The 16,863-nt window shown below is 31.6% G+C and overlaps 1 protein-coding gene across 2 annotated transcripts in view; it reads left to right on the plus strand.

The window, feature by feature from the left end:
• Nucleotides 1–16,863, plus strand: part of Egfr (epidermal growth factor receptor) — a 344,631-nt gene that overhangs the window by 179,215 nt on the left and 148,553 nt on the right. Inside the window, exon 1 of one of the 2 annotated variants that reach the window (XM_085943965.1) lies at nucleotides 14,460–14,555. The exons of the other annotated variant lie outside the window; for it this stretch is intronic. The gene's annotated coding sequence lies outside the window, so the exon portion shown is untranslated. Of the gene's footprint in view, nucleotides 1–14,459; nucleotides 14,556–16,863 lie in introns of those variants that run through there. 2 annotated transcript variants of the gene reach the window in all.

The raw sequence follows: 16,863 nt of genomic DNA on the forward strand, positions 1-16,863 counted from the left end.
ATCAAAAAACGGTTCTTGTCTGTTTACTGGAAGCCAGCGGCAAATAAATTTTGAAAATAACCGATATATTGGACTATTTGTTAAGTTAGGTTATCATTCTTGAATTCATGAATTTTTCCGGAATCGGCTATAAAAATTGCCGTTGTTCCCACCTGACTTCCAGTAAACAGACTAATAGGTACCCAAAAATACTAAAAATGGAGGTTACATAACGTATTTCATATATGAAAAATGGTCTGATTTCTAATGTCGTAATCCAGGGATTGCAATCCCCAGTACGAACAACTTTGATTAAAGTTCCATCTATAGCTTATCTTTCATTCTGTAGAGACGCTTTCTCTATGTGTTTTTTCCTTAAAACCTCCAACTAATACTAGTTTCTTACGTTTAAACTATTTAAAGTATTTTTTATAATGACTGCAAAAACTGGAGATTATATCCGAGTTAAAATTTTAGGAATTTGTCATCTTACATTCTGTGTCTTCAGTTGTTTCTGATCTCATTAAACTCATTATACTTAAATCTAGAATAAATAATAATCTGAAAATCTAGGTGTGTCTACTTGTTATAATATCACTATCATATTATGAGTAATGATACACATTGCCAGTGTGCATAATTAAAAAACTAAAATATCATAATAATTGACTCTTAAATATCTTTTGCATTATCTGATAAGTAGATAGGTAATTGCGTTATGTTATGACCAGGGTCATCATATCAAACGAAAAACTATCGAAACTTTTCTGATGACCCTAGTTATGACTAAATAAACTGAAGTGCTATTTTATGGAGACAGAACATAAATATTACATTACAGTGAAGCTGAGTGTTAAAGTTTTAAAAAAGGACACTATTTTTTTTAAATAGAATTCAAAGATTTTAAAATCGTAGAGTAGAGTACATACTTTAACACTTGGCGATAGATAATATTCATAACACTACTATCAAAAAATGAAACAAGCGATCATAAAAATGGGCGATTAACGTCATTTCAAACCCTTGTCTAGTTGTCAAGTGTGCGGGTTGAATTCTTTCCTGTTTATATTGTGCGGTAAACTTGAGAAAATTATCCACTTTGTGGCGTTATGTAGATTGCAAATTCTCTGTGGAATAACTGTGCAGGGGTGATGAGACCGATAACAAACATTACTGCATATTTTCCCGGGTTCAAGTGGTAAAAAATGAACTGTTGCGGATTGATCTACGACTCGGGGTTTGTCGAACTAACGTAAGAGCTAAATATGAATAACACAAAATTATATTTTTAACAACACATTAATATCTATAGGTATACATTACACATAATATACACATAGCTACGTATATGCTATATTTTAATGTGAATATGTAACAAGCTTTAATTGTTTTACGCTACTGTGATCTTGGCATTATTCAAATTGTATTTAGGAAAAAATTAGCGGTTACATGTAAATTTTATGTAATCTATTTCACCGTAGTACAGAAAGTTCACCGTGAGCTATCTTTCCGGAAAGAGATGGCCGTATAGCATTGAGTTGTTCGTGGAGTACCTATAGCAGACAGCAGGTTCCAATTTTTATTAGATTCAATAAGAACGTTAATTTCATAATGATTGATATAGATTTGTTACTTACGAGCACCTTCCAGAATTTTATAAAATAAATTATACTATAGGATTGTTTTTCTGTTTTACTAACCTACCTATTTTCTGTTGTCTTTCCCTTATACTCCGGTGGTTTTATTACATAGTTTTTATTTATACATGAATTTGATCTCAATACTATACGGTCATCTATTTCCGTTACAAAATCTCATAGTGAACTCTGATACGGCCGACTACATACGTACACATTTTCGAACAAGAAAATTAGCAAAAATACTCTACTATTATTTAAACCCAATGTGTAGAATGAATGCATCTCTTTGCGAAGTTTTTTATGTGTGGCATGTAGCTTGTCTCAATATACTCTTGGTGTTCATGCTTGAAAATGTTTGTTCATATACATATTATTTAAAACCGAAGATAATAAGTATAATTTTTCTATGAGTTCTTTAACTGATTTCACTCTCGTGACACATTCAGAATACATACCTACTGTTGTGGTGCGCGTTTTATATTCAGTATTTCTGAATAACCTCGCGCGCGTACAAAGTCTAACACATGACTCGTTAGTTGTTGTTTTCCGATACTTGGTCTATGTAATGTCTTGAAAGTTTGAAATATTTGCGGTACGTCAGTATATTAAGTTTTTACCAGATTGTTTGGTGAAGTTAAAGATTTGAATTTTAGGAAGCTATCGCTTTTCTTAGTCAAGGTTTCGCGTACACCTGGTTCTCTTTGGCGGTATGTATGAATATGTTCGGTGAATATTAGAAATAACATAAAACTGTATATACACAGTTATGTAGGTCAGGGGTGATAAACTTTTGTTGTGGACGACTTTTGGCATAAAAATTGTTGAGATCTACCTGCTAAATTTGTATAATATATTAACAAAGAATCTATGATTTTTCCGAGTAGGTCTATTGTGTCTTTTTATGTTTTTTTTAAGATATCAGAGAATATATTGAGCATTTAAATTAAATATTCATCGAATTGTGATGGATTTAATCAATGTAGTACGATTGTATTCGTATGTGAAAACACGTTAAAAACAAAGTTATGTAGGATGTTGAATATTTTCGATTTAACATTCATTTTTGTAGACACTGCATATTTCTTAAAGCTCAAATTAAAATTGGAATGTTTTGTAAATTATTATCAGTATTAGAGGTTCTTGTCGGTTTATAGGAAGCCAGTGGCAAACAAATTTTGAAAATAGCCGATATACTGAATTATTTGTTAGATTAGGTTAGGTTTTAATTCTTGAATTTATGAATTTTGCCAAAATCGGTTATGAAAATTTGCGCGGTTCCCGCCTGGCTTCCTGCAAACCGACTTGTACCGTATTAAATTCAAAAATCTTTTAATTTGTCAGAAAAGTAGGTCATAAAGTATTTATACGAAAATACAATGTTGCAAAAATGTTTTGCGATTGACATGTTGGTCGTATATGATGCCATATTATAGCTGTTATCGGCATTATCAATTTTTATCAACCGTATCAATATGAAATGTAGGTTTGCTACAATGGAATAATTGTGAAACCTTCGCTTCAATAGTCATCTTTGTTAGTACTTATATATTTTTTTGCATTATATATTGATAAGGCTGATTCACTTATCCCGTCTTGATTGACGTATAAGAAATACAATAAATTGTATTTATGTAATAATATATTGTATATATTATAAATGGAATAATAAGTTAAGGTAAATTTTCAATACTATTCTTGTCATATTTATCAATGGAATCTTTGTTCGTATCAAGAGTAAATATTAACTTTAAACAGTTTTCATATTTTTCGATACGCAGAATCTGTTATCTCAAAACCCAGCCATGATGAAATAATCTACGATTTATTTTGTTATCAGTGGTGTATTGGAATTGAAAAATATCAGAAAAAATATGAATAGAAGTGTAAGTATTAGAAACTATCCACCTACGGATCGATCTGTTGGCACAACATGAGAAATCCCGGTGGGCCAACGAGTCCCAAAGGCTCGGTCCCAAAGGTCCCAAATTTTGGTATTCATTTTTAGCTGATTGTTGACCCTCAATGAAGTGCACTCGGAAGAAAATTTGTATTCCCCACCGATATAATATCGATCTAAAATGTAAATGACTGAAAAATCGGTAATAATATGGAACAAAGGGTTTAGATACGGATATAACTATAATCGTAGAAATTATGATTATTTCAGACCAATATATATACATACGCGGTAAACAAATAAAACAGGTAAAACGAACATTTGTAAAAATATATTTTTGAAATAAGTACTTATTTTTATACAAATGGCCATGTTCTTTTCGTATTAGTTCTCTGGGTCCTTCTGGGTGAGGCTGTAATAAGGTTTAAATCTCAACAAAGTTAAACACATGTCAAAGAATATGTTATTTTAAATTTAAATACTTGCGCCTGTATCACATAATAATATATGCATTAAAGTTAAAAGAAACACTCATTCCATATTGGTAATATTCGAGAACACTCAGAACGCTTTGTGCTTCTTTCACCGCCATATATTAATAAACCAAATCCAGCTTCAAAACCTTGGTCCATGGCCAATCACATTGCATTTAAAAAATGCGGCGTTTTATTGCGGACATGAAGATTGTCTCACATAGGTTTGTGTGTCCGTATGTTTTAGCTTTGTTTTTTTGTATATATCATTAAATTAATTTATTTTTGTTAAGTTTACGTGCCTTTTTCTCTCATGACACTTTTTATTAAATTACGGGTTTCAGTAATCTCAGTCAAAGCTCACTTGAGAGCGTGATTACCTCAGTTTTAGGTATCTGCTCCTGGGACATTCCCAGGCGTTAACAACTGCTGATGCTTCACATCCAAACGTATGGTCTCGTGTTACGCTCGATTAAAACCGAGTGTGGTGGGGGGCGGTTGATTTCGAGTGTCCTCGTTTGTCTAGTTAAGTGATATTGACAAAAACGTAATTGTGGCCATATTTAAGGGAAATTTAAAACTAAATTTCATTTTGCAGGTGTGGACGTGCGTTTAGTGTCGAACTTTTCAAACAAATTGAATGTACATAATTTGTATCTTGTATGTACTTTGTATCTACACGAGAAAGGTGTTATGAAATGAATATATGTATGCGAGATATTATTGAGCGCATGAATAATTGCAAGTTATTGCTAAAAATCTTCCTGCTTTTAAGAACCAAGAAGTGATAAAAAATACATACAAAATAAGAATATCAATAAGACACTTTTCCGTTCCGTTCCGTTGCGATTTACGATATTAGTCGGTACGAAAGATATCTTCAATAGCATATTATTTCCCATTCTTATTACGGTGTATAAGCGAGTCTGGAACCAGTGCTCTCACATGTTGATTGACTATATGGCAAGCATATCTAACATTTATATTATTTATTATAGCCGAAGGGTTACATAAATATTGCATTATTCGTCCAATATAAGCCATTGGGTGATAAAAGTGTTAATGTTTATTACACAGTTCGAAGAAACGCATAAAATGATAATTATATACCACCATCCTCGAGGTAATGTTTGAAAATATCTTTATTATTATTTAGAATATTATTAGTTCTTATTTAATACTGAATAAATATAAAATCTCAGAATCATTTTCTTCCAGGAATTACAACCCTATTTGTATATACTTCCCTATAGTTTTGGACTCCCACAGTCTTCAAATCCAACTCGACATTATTCTTCAATATTGTACGAGGTCGATTAGGTCTTCGTTGGTCTTTCGCCTTCCCGAAGCGTAGTTTCTTTGACATACATGACAATAGTATAATATGGCACCGCTGAAGGGTGAGGGAAAGTAGGTCACCTGACGGAACCCTTGAGATTGTGCCACAAGTACTCCTACAATTCGGCGGAGACATCGATTCTCAAAGCTCAATAGTCAAGACCTTTGAAAACAGAACAGATTAATAATTATAATTCCGATAGGCTATATACCAATACAGTAGGTCCACTTTGACGCATGGTTTTGAATATGTGAGTGTCCTACGAAAATGAACCACGCATTAGAGACGTGCAATAGTGTGTGTAATACACCAATATTAAATGACTGTCAATGCATAAACCGAGAGCAATTGTTAGTATTCAATGTATGACGTATTCTTGACACGTGTTTACATTTATCCCGTATTCTTCCTTACTCGAGATCGGTTGCCTGCTTCTCCTTACCATTAGGTATTTCAGTTCCCATTATTTCTGAGTTCCCTGACATTGAAGCTTGATAAGATAACATATCTCACAGCCATGGACCCCACATCCTGAAGCGGGCCCCCATGCTAAGATATTTGGCGCCCCCCCTACCTATCTCTAAGGGTAGAGGCAGTGTGACGCACTGCAGTAGCGTTTCCAAATGGCGTACGCGTAAAATTAAAATGTATTTTTAGCGATTTTTTATAGTTTTAACATGTACATCCATTTGAATTATGGAGTTGTCGAGTATCGGCTTACAGTTAAAAAATGCATCGTAAAACCAAATTTAAAAAAATATTTATATCATTAAAGCAAAATAGCGCCGCAGGCGACTTTTGCGTGATCTGTGTTTATCTCACTTATCTGGTCGACTCGTCACGCCGGACCCTTCCTGAGCTCGGGCCCCCAGGCTAGAGCCATGTCAGCCCTCCCCCCTTTGTGGGGGCCATGCTCACAGCCACACAGTAGCACCCATGCGTGGAACGACATTTCACAGGATACAGTCTTGACCTCCATGCCACTCCAAGTTGGCTAAATGCAGCCCGCCACACCCAATGTGGATTCCAAATTCACTAAAAAGATAGATTTGAATTTAATTTATAATATATTATTAAGTTGACTATCGGTTTTCTAACACACCATTTTTAAACTGATACGTCAAATCTCATGTTAAATAGTTAGTTACGTAAGTATAGCAACAAAAGAGTCCCCATTTACATCATATCCATGTAATCTAGTTGTTTTTGGACCTTCTTTTTTAAGAGGGTAATCATCGAAATCTCTGTATGGTGAGCGACGTATAACGACGATATGTTCACAATAGTAGCATCCCTTACCCCTTACCCCTTACCTCTTAATATAAATTATAACTAAATTGTCAGTGACGTACGCACAACAACGTAATTACGCCCAAAATTCACCGTGACCTGTGGTACGGCGAAATGTAATACATACAGTTTGTTTAATGTATCATTTATATTTAATACTAACAAATTAATATATTAAAATTATTTGTTGTAGAACACGTATAAACACTAATATAAGCTTTACAAAAAAAAATAACCTATACATACCAGTCCTAGTTGTTGTTATATGATGTGGATTGAACAGTATATATTATTTTATTTTAATTAATACAGTATTTTCCTACCATTTAGTTTGAATACCACCAAAGTGCACCACATATTACTTACAAAAAATACTTTTACAAACTATTTTGTTTATGGTTTTGTAACATACGTACCACTTAGTTTTCAGTGAAATGCTCCACTAACAACGCGATCTCAATGCTATACGGCGAACTGCATACGTAAAATGTTCCATACACAATGTTAAACAATAATAAATTTTGATGAGATAACTGTCAAAAATATAAAATAATCATTACAAGAATTTCCTAATCTCATTACTCAACTCTCTGTACCTATCTCAGTTCTGAGAAGAACTTTGCAGTTCTTTGGTTATTTGGTGACTTTGTGGGTATGGAAAGGATTTTTGTGATAAATTCTGGATACTGTTTATGATTGGCTAATTACTAAACGGTCAACGGGTGTGAATACCAATACACTTTCACAAAGCCATGGTTAAGATGCTCATTAAAATGTATTACATTTTAATTGGGGGTACATAAATTACTTTTACTTATTTTTAAACACTGTCAGTTCGGATCGTCGCTAAATAATTTAAAGACTTTTTTTTAATTGATTGAATTCACGGACGTACCTAGAGCGAGTCCAACCCCAAAATTGCCTCCCTCCAAATAAAATAAATATTTTTAAGTGGAAATATATATCGAGAGAAATATTGAAACATTTATTTTATTGTCATCAAAATTTATAGAAAAAATAATGACAAATTTTACCTATTACATTCATATTCACTCATAAACATTCTGAATTATAATATAAAGCGAGTTATATTGATAGATAAAAGAAAATGTTAATGATATGCTAGGAAATTAGCTGCGTGTCAGTATTTTCATCATAAAGTTCATTTTATGTAATTGAATAACATATTATATTTTTTTAATAATGTCGATAGATATGTTTTTTTCGGGGTCTTGCCTATCCCTGAATTCTACCGCCCGGGTGTTTTGCACCCCTAACACCCCCTCTTGGCGCGTCACTGAATAAATTCTTGAACTGCTTCATTTTTTTCTAGTATTTTCTGTATTTAATTGTTTTATATGTCTGAGATTATCTTAGCACGTCTAAGAAATAAAAACGATCATACCAAAGTAAACACTGAGACAATCATAACATGTATATAACGTCGCTGTCCTCAAAATTTTTCCTTTCATAATAATTTTAAGGTGTCTCTGAAGCGACCCAAACTATGGACTCGATCGTCTGGCGAACGATCAATCCTCGTAAAATCCTCATTAAGATACCGGTCTATATTAGGTTTGTTTGCCGTCTTATAAATGGCGATGTAACTCCCAATGATAAATTAAAATTGAACGTTATCGACGTGTTTTTTTTTTTAAATTATATCGTGCGTTGTTGATTAAGTTTTAGTTAAATTCCTCCACATGTCCACACCACTGTGAGCAGCGGTCCATCTGGTGTAGGAAGCATGTGTTAGTTAGTTCATGTCCGGAGGAATGTTACACCTACATGTTCCGTTTTCTTTTCAAACTACGGGTCACACTTTTTTACCTCCTCGGCTATTGCCGTCCCTCTCATGATTTGACTGGAATTACTATAATTTAATACCTCCATCCCGTTCGCACGTAGCCTAGCATCTCGGAGGTTCTCTACTATGGTGTCCGAAATCACGTTCATGTACATGCACTCACACACACGTGTCGATTTTTTAAGCCTTTAGCTATTTTTAATTCAAATTGTTTTTTTACATACATGTATTCTTTTATTTGGTGTGTTTTTATATCATCGAGATTCGACGGACGACGCTGCTTAATAAAATAGCATTCTTTGTATGATTATAATTAAAAAAATATACACGATGATACTTTTTTCATTAGGTATAGTGATTTGTACCAACTACCAGTGGCGTTTTAGGTACATTTTGGAAAAATACATAATTTTGAAATAAGCACGTCAGAAAATATACATACTTATCAAAAAATCGTAGAAAAAGATAGACCAAAAAGAAGAAAACTCGAAATTCGCATCTTTCACTATATGAGTGAGTGCTCTTGTTCTTTGAGATAGCGGGTTCAGAGATAGGTATATCAAACCTTTTTATAATAGGTATGTTTTATGCAATATTTTCAACGATATGTGTTTTCAATAAGAAGTATTTAACATTTTGAAATGTTGTGTATATTTAGTATTACATAATTATTTAATAGGTTTTAGATAGATCAACATTCGTCCTAATTCATGACAACATCTGTGACTACTCACATACATCCTTTGGACGTTATTTAGCAGCCGGGTTGAAACTTTCTTCAGGCTACCGTAGCCAGTGTCAAGTTTAATTACGTAGGGGTGTATTAGTCCAAGGCACTGATGGCTTTGGAGGCATCTTTTCAAATTTACTCCATATGCGACAGACCACCATTGAGTGATACAAATACATTTTATGTACATACTTCAAGTCGGGTCTCAAACTCAAAGATTTCATACAATAACGGGGTTTGAATATATTAAAAAGTGAAATTGAAAAGTGGTTACTAAGTTAATGGTTTAATCAGCTGTAAGTAATTTTGAATTGGTGGTTAATTTGTAGCAAACATCAAATACGTACTCTTGAGATTTATTTGACAAAAAAATGCATTTATCAATGTTGCAAACATAACGTAAAGTTTATATACAATTAATCATGATTCATTTATATGCGTACGTAATCGAATGCGATAATGCCAATAGAATACGTCCGTTTCGTTTTTATTTACTACAGTGAATCTTAACTTTTCTGTAGTTAACAAATCAATCATAATATTTAAACCGTTGGTTCTGAATGTGTTGACGTATGGATCCATAATATTATTATTCCGATTATTATAATTATTAATAATTGTGAATAACATATTCTAATTTTTAACCTAATTTAATTAATATATGTATATTGTTTAAAACTGTTTCTTCTAATAAATTGTCAGTCAGGGACGATCCACATTTGTGCATGAAGGTTTCACTTAGCTCCTTCCACTGTTCTCGGTCCAAATATTCACTGCCACGTACGTCCGCTGCACTTGAACACTAAATATTCAATTATTTTATATTAAGTGTTAGGTTGCCAAGAAACTTATTTCAGCTTTTTTAAAATTTAACTGTAATTTTTTCAATGAAAATATAATTTCATCTGGTTCATGATTATATTTAACGTCTAATGTTCTAATGTATTTGCATTTTTATATCATCACCTATTGGTTTAATAATTATTAATTTTGTTTCAATTTCGAATGTTGAGTTAATGATACAAAATAAGCATAATATTATAAAAACGATTTTTTGTATGAGTTGAAAACAGGTGGTAAAGCAGCAGGAACTGCTCGTAAACTGAATAAGGTGTGGATATTATTAAGTACCGTGCGGTGGTTCTAAAAATGGAGACGTGAGTCTTGAAAATGAAGAAGGTCATGGGTATCCTTCTTCAGGTGAAGGCGTTAGTTGTTGAATCAAATCCACACACAAAAATCCAATAATTCTAAACACAGAACAAATTAATAATATATAAATGTAATAGACACCCACGGTGGCCGCGCGGCTTAAGCGTTGGACTATCACGCCGTGGGTCCCAGGTTCGAATCCTGGGTCTGGCAAGTATATATATTGTTTTTCAATTTGTGTGTGAGTCAGGGTATGGACCTAATAGGTTGAGCAAGTGGCTGACATCCATTTCTCGTAAAAAAAACAAAACAAACCTCTACTCTGTAGAGGCCCATATGATCCTATTAGGATCGGATATGGTCGAAAAAAAATGTATTAGCCATTGCGTAGAGAGTTTTAGAATTTAAAAAAAAATGAATATAGGTTTCGTTTACGTCACAATCCTTAATGTGTATTATGACACAGATGTAACTATTGGAAATATTATATATATCCTATATATATTTATCGTATATTTCTCCACACTCGAAGTTTTGTACCACAGCCAGAAGGTAACGCATTTTCCATTAGTTTTATGTTCCTTGGTTCTGAACCCCATTTAAAACTAAAGGTAAATCAAAAACGAAATTAATATATTCTAATTAAATTATGTGATTATGTAATTATGTTTTCAGAATTGAAAAATTACTACTGACACTAAGCTGTATATAAACTCAACGTTAAATAGCAAACAATGTATTATGGAGAATTCAATAATGTATCAAAAATACAATAATAATAATATAAATAAATGTTCTCGTATGTACTGTGTTACTTACCTTACCTTACTTAAGTGTAGTAAATACTTTACATGGCAAATGGTTTTCAATTTTCTTTTACATCTTCTGCTGTGAGGTCCGTGTAGTAAAAATCTGTCATACAACATGTAATATTTGATGGAGATTGCGCCCTGCCAATAATACTCACTAAACATATAGGTTAAAAAAATATTTTCAGTTTTAGTAATTTTTTGAATATTCGGAAAATAATTTTCACATGTGATTAACAGAATTCTCAGAGTACACAGTACAGTCTCAACAAAATGTATCTTATCATAAAAAAAATTATCGTACCTAATAGTATATCATCGGACATCTTCAGGTTTTTGAGTTATTATTAGCCTATTTATAGAAAACGAATTAGATGGCTATTATCTATTTATGTTTAAGAAGACAGATTTTTCTCATCCTAACAATTATAAATAAGTATATTAAAATTCATATTTTTTTTTCACCCAAAAATATCACTTTGATCTTTTTGAGTACCACGATGGGCGAGCGACCACCACGTTGGCTTATTTATAACTTCGTGGATCCCACGTTTGTATCCCCAGTCTGGAAAATTCACATGTTGTTTTTCAATGTGTGTTTGGGCCTAGAATATGGACATAATAGATTGACCAAGTTGTTAATATCCATTTCTCGAAAAAACAAAAATCTGTTAATACAAACCTCCAATCTGTGGAGGCGCATATGATTTTAAGATCAAACATGGTATTTTTTTTTAATTTCTCTCCTGAAGAGCCTTTTTATTGTATTGTAGAATGATAGATATACTACTCATGTCTAATATTATGTTAATATAAGTTTTATAACTCTTTTATATATGGCATATATATTATAAATGCATAATTAACACGGATCGACAATCCACGTATTATTGTTATCACTGATCAGACTTATCATATCACTCTAATAATTTTTACTACTGAAAATTAAGTTAATGTTGGCAATGTATCTCTACTGATTTTTCTTCACCCTAGTTTAGTAAAATATTATTTTGATTTTATTTGTAAACCAGAACATGGCACAGTTCCCTATCAAACTTATTCTCGAATATGAAAGCATGTCATATTAAAATCTTATCAGCTATCATGCAAAACGGTAAAATACATCGTGTTCAGTTAGTTATGTAAGTCAGTGTTTCTCAAATTATTTCAGTATCATAGGGTTGAAGTTTGACAGCAATACAGTTATAATAAGGTTTTAAATGTCATTCAAAAATTGGTTTAAAAGTTTTAAAATTACTTATTATTAACTATACAAATACTTATCATATACTTATTATAATTATAAACTGCTGAACTGATTATTGCTAGAATGTTGTATTATTTATGTACATTATTTCAATAATTTTTATACCTACTACAAATATTTTTCTTTTTTTTTCAGGTAATACCCGCTGCGAGTTGGAATTAGAACACTGCATCGACATGACTGTAGTTATGGTTATTAAAATAAATATATTAGAACAGGTCTAAATATATTTATTGACTAGAAATCAGCTAGATATGTAATTTCACACGATTTAATTTAATTTAGAATAAAATGCTTCAACAAAGATATATTTTTAGGGAAATTTAGGGAAGAATATTTAGAAAGAAAAAAAATATTTGAGAAAACAAATAAAAGACAAACTGAGTCTAGAATGTCATCACTTTGTTTCAAATTTAGAGTTTATTTTTATTTATAACTTATAGTACATTTTGGTTTCTTTGATACATTGGATACATTCTAGTCTGCCTTATATATCTACCAACATTGCAAATATTTGCAAACTCAATCAACTCAAAACAAACATAATATACACTTAAAGTTTACACAATGTAAGAATACGATGATTTGCATAAAGATTTATTAATTTGTTTAATTGTATATAATTTACACTAAACACTTCTTAGTGTATTATAATTATATTATCTCTCAGTTATGTTTATCAAGTTTACAGATGTAAGAAATATAAATATTGACAGTTAATTCAGTACTTATATACATTTATATGGGTGATTAAAAAGTATTTACGACCAAACATTGTAGCAAAAAACAGTTTTTTATGTGAATATTAAATTTATACACAATAATAACAATATTAAATTTCATAGATTTTTTTAAACCATAATATTAATAACATACCCAATTTGTTTTGTGTAAGTTTTCAATAAGAGTATTTTTTAAATCGGGTGTCACTTTAAAAATGATTGTCAGAATTATTATAAATATCAATTTTGTTAACGATATTATTGTTAATTTAATATATACAACGTACACAAAGTACACACACATTATTATATATTAATTAGTCTGTAATACGTGATATTGGGGTTATTGCTATGAATTAGGGATTGCAATACCGAATGAAAATGTCAATACCGGTTTTTCCGTATTTATTATTGAATACCGGTATTCGTTAAAACATTAAAAACAGAAGTACTTATCAGTAAATATAGCTATTAAAATCTCTTTAAAAATATATTATATCAAAAACCCTACCTACATGTTGATATTTAAAAAAATGTATTGTAGAACTGGTGAAAATTACAAATACGTATTTTCAATACATTGATAATATTAATTAAAGCATTCAATTTAAATGCAAATAAGCCTGGCTATATAATTATAGAATAATTGAACATTTGTCACGGGTGTGTTCTATTTCGAATACTATTACGATAATTCATCGCGACAATTATATAAATATATTTGATCGGTTTTGTTTTATTATCATTTCACCTCTGTTAGATTCAGACAATATTTACATTTTAGCACCACATAACTACACATAGCACTTGTGTGCTTTCTTAATACCGAAAATTTTGGTATTTTGGATTTTTAAAACCGGTATTTCGGTATTGATAAATACAAGAATACCGGTATTGCAATCCCTACTATGAATGCTATGATTACAAGAGAATATGGATATCAGTTATTTAATGCTTATCATTTTTAAAATAAAATTATATTACTAAGAAAACCTTTCTGAGTAACTTTTAATTAATTGAGGTGTAGGTACCTATCTAATTTTATTCTCTATGCTATTTAAATGAGAAATCTTGTATAAATATTTGACCGAAATTTATAGCTTTCGGTATTTCCAAACTTGTTAAAACAATGTTTTTTTTCTACTGTAAATTAAGTACATCATGATACATGAAAGTATGTAAGATGAGTAGGAATACATTTTTTAACAAAACTGGTAGAAACGACAATATGTAAAATACTTAATGGACTAAGAATCACTTCAGATCACAGAATAACATAAAGAAGAAATGCTGTATCAATTTTTGATGGGTTTCTGCATCTACTCGAGAGACTTTCTGAAGATACAAGTATCGAATACTACCGAAGCAGTCGTATCACATGATGGCAGCAGTCACAGAATCCAAGAGACAGGATGGCTGGCTGCCCAAGCTGAGGACTCAACATACAATGGTTAGTAATATTTTCATTCACTATTCTCAATAGTAATAATAATAAGTAGGATGTAATATTTCAAACAGAATTGAATATTATAATTTGATTCTTACCAATTGGTGTAAATAAGGGTTGATAGTATATTACTTTTCACCCTCAATTTATAATTTTCTTTGACGGAATGATATTTTTTTCATCACATTAACAAAAAATACCGGATTAGGGAATTAGCTTTAGAACCCGCAACTGCACAGGGCTTTGCAATATTTTTACATTCTCACATTTTCCCCTCGATGGTTGAGAAATTTAATAGCCAAGAACGTATCTATAGTCTAAGCCAAGAACGGATTTAGGTGTCAGCGCTCGGGGTAATAAAAATAATTGCGTCCCTTACGTAAAACAGAACTTGCATACTTGCTGTACAAATTTATTAAACAATAATATTATACAATATAATAATAATATATTCACCTATAATCTATAAATCAGTGGCGAAGCTAGAAATATTGTGCTCCTATGCAAAAAGCATACTGGCCCCAGTAATGTTTCTTAAAAATCGTTCAAAATGGTGTTTATTTATGTTTTAATTTAAAAAGAACCTTTCGATTCCTGCAAATTAGCCCATTTTCCCCATCTAAAATCTGTATCGAGAGTTCTGTTTTAGGCCGTTCGGGATTTTGTCACTGTTTCCACGTTTCCACCATCACTTGATGAAGGAATTCACTTACATCTTGCCGGACATAGCTAAAAATACTTGAGCCAAGGTGTTTTCACGCTAATAAGTAAATATACATGAAATTAATATAAAACGTGGTTTATATTTTCATAGAATCGACCACGGCCAATATAATAAGTACGTATATGCATGGGATTCACATTGAAATAAAAAAGTGTTTTAACATAATCGTCACATAAATAAATTCAAAATTTAAATTCAAACTTCAAAGTCTAATTTAAAAATTCATATTAATTTCTTTTATATAGGTATAATGCACGTGACAAATTTACATGACGTATTCCTACCCTACAGAACGGCAATCGTTGTAGATACAAAAAAAATCTTATTAAAGATGTGTGTTTTAATTTTCTTCAAAAATTGAATTTGAAATATTTTTAGATATTTTCAGCAATTAATGAGATATAGCTGAAAAACTGAAAATCGTCCGCCATTTTCCAAGATGGTGACCGTATCACAGTATGCACGAGTGATATTGTTTTGACGAGGAGTTATTGTTTTGACCTAATATGCCAGTTTGCGTTACGAATCATAAATGCACTTACGTCTCGTTCAAGCCAAAGGTACCCTTGGAAATCATTCTTTGTGCCAATTTATTGAACCGAGTCAACGAATGCTGTGTCAAAAACCTGCATGAGATAAGCCATTTTGTTATCGCGTGGACCCGTGCACTGAATGCAAGAATGTCGTAAAAAGTAACACCCGCCACCTCGTGCAAGTGGTTTATCATTACTTTGACTTCTACATTTTAAATTAATTATTACTTCTAAAATGTTGTCGCAAATTTAATCGCAAAGTTGATTTGTAAACAGCTGATAACCAGTACGAGTTTATTTAGGTTATCGGTACTCTATACCAGAGCTGTTAGAATCCCCATTTTTCAAAGGTTTGGTTCCAGGTATAGTTGCTGTGGAAAAATCTAATATGGTACAGTTTCCAGTGGCGCGTTTAGTGACGCAGAAGCCCGATTTTGAGATTTTGAGACCTACGATGACATATTATTAGCACTCGAACGAATTATTTTTTATAAAACATGATTTAATCGAATACAATTTTTCGCCTAAATAGACCCATTTCTATAAAATCATAATACATACATACAATATACATAAGTGAGTACCTACACCCCATGACATGTTAAACAGACACGTTACCGCTAGGCCTTCGTGGTCATAATTAGTAAAAATATATGTAGGTATAAATAAAAACTTTGGGAAAAAAATTCTCGTGCATGGAATCCACTATCAAAGATGTATAATATTATTTGCATTTGCTGTCTCTAAGCAACTCATGATCTGCGATGATCTGATAGTTGAGGATTTTTCGTGAAATCCTAAGTCAATATTATTAATCAAAAAAACGTTAATTTGTGTGAAATACCGCATCTTTTTAAGGTTTTGGTATAATTTATTAATTCAATGATTCGTTTGAACTGTTTGGAGGTCCCCTTTGAAATTTACTGACGAATTTATTACGCCATTTGCATCAAATAAAGTAACTGCTGGTTTCTGCGTTTAAAATCAATATACTTATACTTCTATAGGTACCTTGTTATAGGCATAATTCATATTTTACTCTATTTCCAAAACT

Source organism: Rhyacophila brunnea, unplaced genomic scaffold (genome assembly GCF_057557595.1).
Source record: "Rhyacophila brunnea isolate RB1 unplaced genomic scaffold, BYU_Rbru_1.0 scaffold_1, whole genome shotgun sequence".
In the NCBI taxonomy this organism is placed as follows: domain Eukaryota; kingdom Metazoa; phylum Arthropoda; class Insecta; order Trichoptera; family Rhyacophilidae; genus Rhyacophila; species Rhyacophila brunnea.